The following is a 7,093-nucleotide window of genomic DNA, read 5'->3' on the forward strand; positions in this document are numbered from 1 at the left end:
TAACCTCTCTGGCTCTAGGCTCTGACCTCTGATCCCATGGAGTGGCAGCTTCACATTCTCAGCCATGGTAATTGGTGGCCTCCCACCCATCTAAGGTTGCTGCAGTATATTCTTCTGAACACCTTAGGTATCCCTAACATTTGGAACCCAGGAGATGACCATGGTCTTAGGAATGAAGGAGGAGATGGCTATATCCCTTGGCATTGTGCCTCTGAGTTCATAGTGGCAGTGGCAGCTCTGCTAAGCCCTGAATCTTCTTTGGGGTCATTTTCCCTTTTCTGGGGGATAACACATGTTTCCAGCCAGATACATCTGTAGGCCCTCTTCTTGTCAATAGAATGCCAGTAGTACAACAGTTTTTCTTCATTTTGTCCCATCAATACTTGCTGTCCGTGGTTCTGCTGATATTAAAATTTCAGGATAAAACACTGTTGGTTTTCCTTGCTATTCAAGATGTTAAAGCTGTAACACAGGAGTGTCTTCCACTCACCTTTTCAACAACCATATCTTTGGCTACTGATGAGATGTTTGATTTTACCCACATTTTACATGCCTAACCTCCCACCTGATAGTTTTTCAGCCACACCCTTGTCCCCTTTCTTAAAAAGCAGACTATCTGGATAGGGTAAGACAATTGCAAATCATCACATGCTAGTTTCTTTTTGTTTCATGGTACTTGTTCTAATTTATGTCTGTCCTCTGGCATTTACAATGAGCAGCAAGGGGAAAGCGGGCCATGCCTTCAACACTGTGCTTAGAAATCTCCTCAGTTTACTGTCCCATTTTATCATGTAAAAGTTTTATTCTTCATAAAATACTAGAACACAGTTCAACTAAATGCTCTGCCACTTTTTAATAAAGATGGCCGTTTTGCAAGTTTTTAATAACATGTTTCTAATTCCCATCTGTTATCTCACTAGAGGTATCTTGATACTCATATTTCTAGCAACATATTTTTCATGATGCTATATGTATTGTCTGAGATGATAGAATGACTCTCCATAGCTCTCCTCTTTTCTGTATGAGCCCTCACCTGAAGTACATCTAATGTCTATATTTCACCCAACAGTCCCTTAAGAAATCTTGACTTGTTCTGTCATACACCTCAAAACCCTGCCACCTTTACTCATTACTCAACCTCAAAGCCATTTCCACATTATTTATTCTTTGTTATAATTTCACTCTACTTCCAGAACCCAAATCTGTGTTAGTGTGCTAGGTCTATCATTACAAAGTATCACACTGGGGAGCTTAAAGAACAGAAATGTATTGTCTTACATTTCTAGAAGCTAGAATTCCAAATCAGTAGCTTTGGGTCATGCTGATTCCTTCTGAGATGTGTAAGGGAAGGTGTACTCCTGGTCTAGTCTCTAAACTCTTACACGATTGATTTCTCCCATCTCTTTTCATGTTGTCTTCCCCATGTGCATGTCTCTGAGTCCGTTTTCCCTTTTTATATAGAAAACAATCATTTTGGGTTAGGGCCCATGTTAATATATTTTAACTTGATTGCCTCATTATGGACCCTATCTCCAAATATCCTATTTGAGGTATTGGGAGTTAGGACTACATGGTATGAAGTTAGGGCAACATGATTCAACCCCCGAAATATGAAACCAGAGCTATACATGGGCAATTGTGCTACCTCTTCCATGATACTGATTAAATGGGCTCCCCTTAGAGAACGAAGGTGACCTCATTCACCCTTCTTTTACTCAAGGCTCTTTGAATGCCACTTAATTTTATTGTATTTTAATTTTTCTATCTTTTTATCATGGTGAAAAGATACTTGTTTTCAATCCTTAGAAACTGATTAGGATTTCCTTTAGGGACCAATATTTGGTCAATATTTTAAGAAAGGCATTTGTACTTTTAAAATAATTAGTAAATGCCCCTATGAAAGATGATACTTTCAACTAAACAAAGAGATAAATCTGGAAAATCTACAAAATTGAATGCTATTTTTTTTGGCTGGGTACAGTATACTTTATTGATGGTACATGATAAGGTAGGGGTCCCCAAGCCCCTCCCCTTCCTCGGGGTCTAGGATGTAAATTGGAGGTCAGGAGGTTCTCAGTGTGTTGGGAGATTAAGTTGGGGCAGGGACTCCCCAGCAGCTGAGGGCCTCTCTCTTCCTCTTGTTCTTGCTGGGGCTGGTGGTCCAGGAGGCGCTTACTCCTTGGAGGCCATGTGGACCATGAGGTCCACCACCCGGTGGCTGTAGCTGAATTCATTATCATACCAGGAAATGAGCTTGACGAAGTGGTCATTGAGGGCAATGCCAGCCCCGGCGTCAAAGGTGGAAGAGTGGGTGTCACTGTTGAAGTCACAGGAGACAACCTGGTCCTCAGTGTAGCCCCAGATGCCCTTGAGGGGGCCCTCTGATGCCTGCTTCACTACCTTCTTGATGTCATCATATTTGGCAGCTTTCTCCAGGCGGCAGGTCAGATCCACAACTGACACATTGGGGGTGGGGACACGGAAGGCCATGCCAGTGAGCTTCCTGTTCAGCTCAGGGATGACCTTGCCCACAGCCTTGGCGGCGCCAGTGGAAGCAGGGACGGTGTTCTGGGCAGCCCCTCGGCTGTCACGCCACAGCTTCCCAGAGGGGCCATCCACGGTCTTCTGGGTGGCAGTGATGGCATGGACGGTGGTCATGAGGCCCTCCATGATGCCGAAGTGGTCATGGATGACTGTCTAGAGGAGCCAAGCAGTTGGTGGTGCAGGAGGCATTGCTGACAATCTTGAGGAAGTTGTCATACTTCTCATGGTTCACACCCATCACAAACATGGGGGCATCAGCAGAAGGAGCAGAGATGATGACCCTCTTGGCCCCGCCCTTCAAGTGAGCCCCAGCCTTCTCCATGGTGGTGAAGACCCCAGTGGACTCCACAACATACTCAGCACCAGCATCACCCCATTTGATGTTGGCGGGATCTCGCTCCTGGAAGATGGAGATGGACTTCCTGTTGATGACAAGTTTCCCGTTCTTAGCCTTGACTGTGCCATGGAATTTGCCGTGGGTAGAATCATACTGGAACATGTACACCATGTAGTTGAGATCAATGAAGGGGTCATTGATGGCGACAATATCCACTTTGCCAGAGTTAAAAGCAGCCCTGGTGAGCAGGCGCCAATACGGCCAAATCCGTTCACTCCGACCTTCACCATCGTCTCAGGGACGCGGCTGGCACTGCACCGGAAGATGCAGTTGTCTGTTGAACGGGGAGGAGCAGAGAGCTGAAAGCTATTTTTATCTGTAATTTCAGAAATTACATAGGTACATGAGTAAAACAACATTGTATAGCACCACATAGACTATTAAAGACTGGGATTGCAAGGGTGAGTGACAGATATGAAATCCAAGGGATAGTGAGGAAAAATGGGTGTTGATGTTGAAGACAAGAGGAGGAAGTGAGTACATTTGATTACTTCAAAAGAAGATTGAGGACAAAGAGCATATGGTGAGCATTCATTCTCTAATGGTGTGTTTAATAATTCTCTAATGGTGTGGTTAAGAGTAAAGATTAATTGAGAGAAATGGATTTATTGCTTAAATAACAAATGATAAGCAATAATCCTGGGGGAATAATAAGTCAAATGTACCCACTCAGACCTACTCAGCATTATCCTTGTTAGAGAATTCATTGAAAAACTGAAGGGAGAACCCAAACTCAGTACAGAAATTGCTAAATCTAAAAGTTCAGCCTATTACAGGCTCATTAGTAACTGGAGTTCCTATTCTAGGTTGCTCAGATTTATCTGATTCTATTCCTTCCGAGTCTGTAATCTTTCCTGAGGATAATAAAAACTTTCATGACTAGCACATTGGCATCATGAGGATGGTAGAGGCATTCAGTCAAAGCAACTCAAGCCACACTCAGCTCTGAGTAAGCCAGTCAAAGATGTGCAGCTACTGACTTAACCATGGGCCCAATGCACAGTTAGGTGTGTCAGGCCAAACTAGTAAGAGTCTTGCTAGGTACTCAGTCTCAAAAATGGAAGAGGATCTCATATTATACTTTACTTGCTCTCTGCTTTTTTGTTTGATTAGTTGTATGCTTTTAATCATGATAAGAAGGATATGAGTCCAGACCTGTGAGTGGAAACCTCCTGTCACTTCGATCAAGTCAGAGAAGAGTTGTACAACTTAATAGTATTAAAATGACTTTCCTTGATGGTGGCCACATATTTTAACTTAGACTATTTGAATGTTCATGTTTTTCTGTTTTTACCTTTAGCCACATTGGCTGACAAAATATGACTCATCACGTTAAATATTCAGCTTTGCATGATGTGGTGCTTGAATGACTACATTCTGTGTGAAAACTGTACTTTTTTCCATTGAGAATAGGAGATGCCAAGGAAAAGTCTATTCCCAGTCCTAGGCTCTGAGTGAAAGCAAAAAGTCTCTGAGAATTTGCAGTCTCATGAGTGTTATAGTGAAACCTTGTGGTTCAAATTAACAGTATCAGCATGATCCAAATAATACCTGGTGGCAACCCAATCTAAATGGCAGCTGTATAATAGTCCTTTCTGGAAGAGCTTAATCTTAATTAAGGCTTTTGCAAGATTCCTGCAGATAAACTCCTTCAATATAAGCACACAATCCAAAAACAAGCCTCTATCAGCAAAATAGAACAAGAAATCAGAATGGAAGCCACTATAGAATTATTAACAAATACCAACATAAAAAAATAAATGTGTTTGATGTGTGTGTGTGTGTGTGACAGAACGTATAAGGAAGCAGTAGTTCATTATCAAAGTGCTAAATGAGTTTTCTCAACCTAACCATTGTAATCACTAGAAGAAAAGATTAAAGAAATTTATACAACAAAGGAGATGCCTGGATAGAGAATTGGTGAAGTAGAACACAAGTGAAAGAAATAATACAGAATACCTCTAGAAAGATAAAGAAAAAAATAGGATGAAAGAGAGGCAAAGAGACTTAAGGAATATAGTAAGTCAAATGAAAATTTCTGGCAATAGCCCTGAATTTAGGGAAGCCATGACACCATGGATTCAGGAAGCCCATGTTGAATACATTGTAGTGAAGCTATGATATAAGCATAGAGAGCACAATAGCAGACAAAAGGACATGGTACCTAAAAATGGAAAACAAAATAGTGTGACAGGATCCCTCTTTTCATCAATAAATGGAAGCCAAATGCAAGTGCTGTTTCCTACCTGGCCAGAGTATCATTTGATAATGAACTTATGATAGACATGAATATGGACCACCCAGAACCCCCTTCCAAAGACAGACTTTCTCCTTCAGCTTCTGAGAGTTCAGTCAGCTGGCAGTCCTCAGCCATTAGCCCTTTTAGTCATTACCTCACCTACAGAGACCTGGTATGCCCAAGCTTGCGGACTTCCTCTGATAGCCACATCCAGTTTTGACCAAGGAAGGTTGATTAATATTTGTCTGATCTTTTCCTCAGTTATTAATCCTGATTAATTGACCTGCACACTGAATACTGTTTCAGTGTTGGCTCATTTAAGTTCTTAGCTCTGAAATATAGACGCATGAGAAGTCATAACTTGTAGGGTTTTCACCAACTGACCCATATTAAGGGAACATATCAGTGTTATTTAGGAAGTTGGAAGATGATTTGAGATGCAAATAGAAATGGTAATAGAATGAATTAGTTAATAGGGGTAAATAACAAATAGTACCTATATAAATTAGTGGTAATCACAATTATAGCTACATTGGTAATCGGAGTACACAAGCCATTACTAAATATTGCCAATATTCATCACTTGAATGATTGGCATGTGCAATGAGAGCAGGTCCTAACCCCACTCTCCATTGGCTTCTCCAATAAAGGGCTTAGAGTCACTGTGTCAGAGCCATTGGCTCAGAGTTGTAAAATGACCTAGGATAATCCAGTAAGAACATTCCTGGGATATCACCTGTGGAGATGGAGGAGGAAATTGGTGTGGTTCTTTCCCTGACTTTTGTTTGCTAGCTTCATTGTAACCAGGATGACTTAATGATAGGAGTTCAGAGAAACTGACATGTTTCTTGAATCTTTCATCAAATCAAGGAAGGTTTGATTGTTAATATCTCAAATGTGACGTTTGTATCCTCATTTGTAAATGGGAGCGTTCAGAAATCTGTTCAGTTAAGATTTCTTTGCTCCTTTCATCATATTTTAATTTCTAGCAATAAAAATGGCATATTTTCCTTTCATAATTGGGTTCCTTTTTATTAGCAGTAGCATCTGCTGTTCTTAAAGCTCTTACAGAAAACACCCTGGGAAGCCTTGTCATATTTACCAAGTGACTTAATTTGTATCATGTTAATTATTGCTGCTTCAAAATGCCCATGTTTGTCAATATGACTTACAGGTATTTTTCAAGGTTCAAGTATATTGTTCTAATATATATTATGTTATGTAAAAAGTAATTTTTCAGTTTTAAAATTTTAATGTCCTTCATTTAAAAAATTTAATTACAGTACAGTTAATATACAGTGTTACATTAGTTTCAGGCATGCAATATAGTTATTCAACAATTACATACAATACTCAGTGTATATCATAAGTGCACTAAATAACCCCCATCACCTATTTCATACATCTCCCCTCCCACCTCCCCTCTGGTAACTATCAGTTTGTTCTCAATAGTTAAGAGGCTGTTTCTTGGCTTGTTTCTCTCTTTTTTTTCCCCTTTCCTCCTTTTCTTTGTTTCCTAAATTTCACAAATGAGTGGAATCATATAGTGTTTGTCTTTCACTGACTTATTTCATTTAGCATTATACATATAGTTCCACCTATTTCATTGCAAATGGAAAGATTTCATTCTTTTTATGGCTTAATAATATTCCAGTGTGTGTGTGTGTGTGTGCATATGTAGGTACCATATCTTCTTTTTCTATTCATAAACCAATGAGCACTTGAGCTTCTTCCATATCTTGGCTGTTGTAAATAATGCTGCTGTAAACATATGGTATGTGTATCCCTTTAAATTACTGTTTTTATATTCTTTGGAAAATAGCCAGTAGTGTGATTACTGGAACAAAGTGTAGTTCTATTTCTTACTTTTTAAGGAAACTCCATACTGTTTTTCACAGTTGCTGTACCAGTAT

The 7,093-nt window shown here is 40.1% G+C and overlaps 1 pseudogene; it reads right to left on the minus strand.

The window, feature by feature from the left end:
* Positions 1–1,997: 1,997 nt before the first annotated feature.
* On the minus strand, positions 1,998–3,171 carry LOC129518774 (glyceraldehyde-3-phosphate dehydrogenase-like; annotated as a pseudogene).
* Between the last annotated feature and the right edge of the window lie 3,922 nt (positions 3,172–7,093).

This window comes from Nyctereutes procyonoides, unplaced genomic scaffold, assembly GCF_905146905.1.
Source record: "Nyctereutes procyonoides isolate TBG_1078 unplaced genomic scaffold, NYPRO_anot_genome, whole genome shotgun sequence".
Taxonomy (NCBI): Eukaryota; Metazoa; Chordata; class Mammalia; order Carnivora; family Canidae; genus Nyctereutes; species Nyctereutes procyonoides.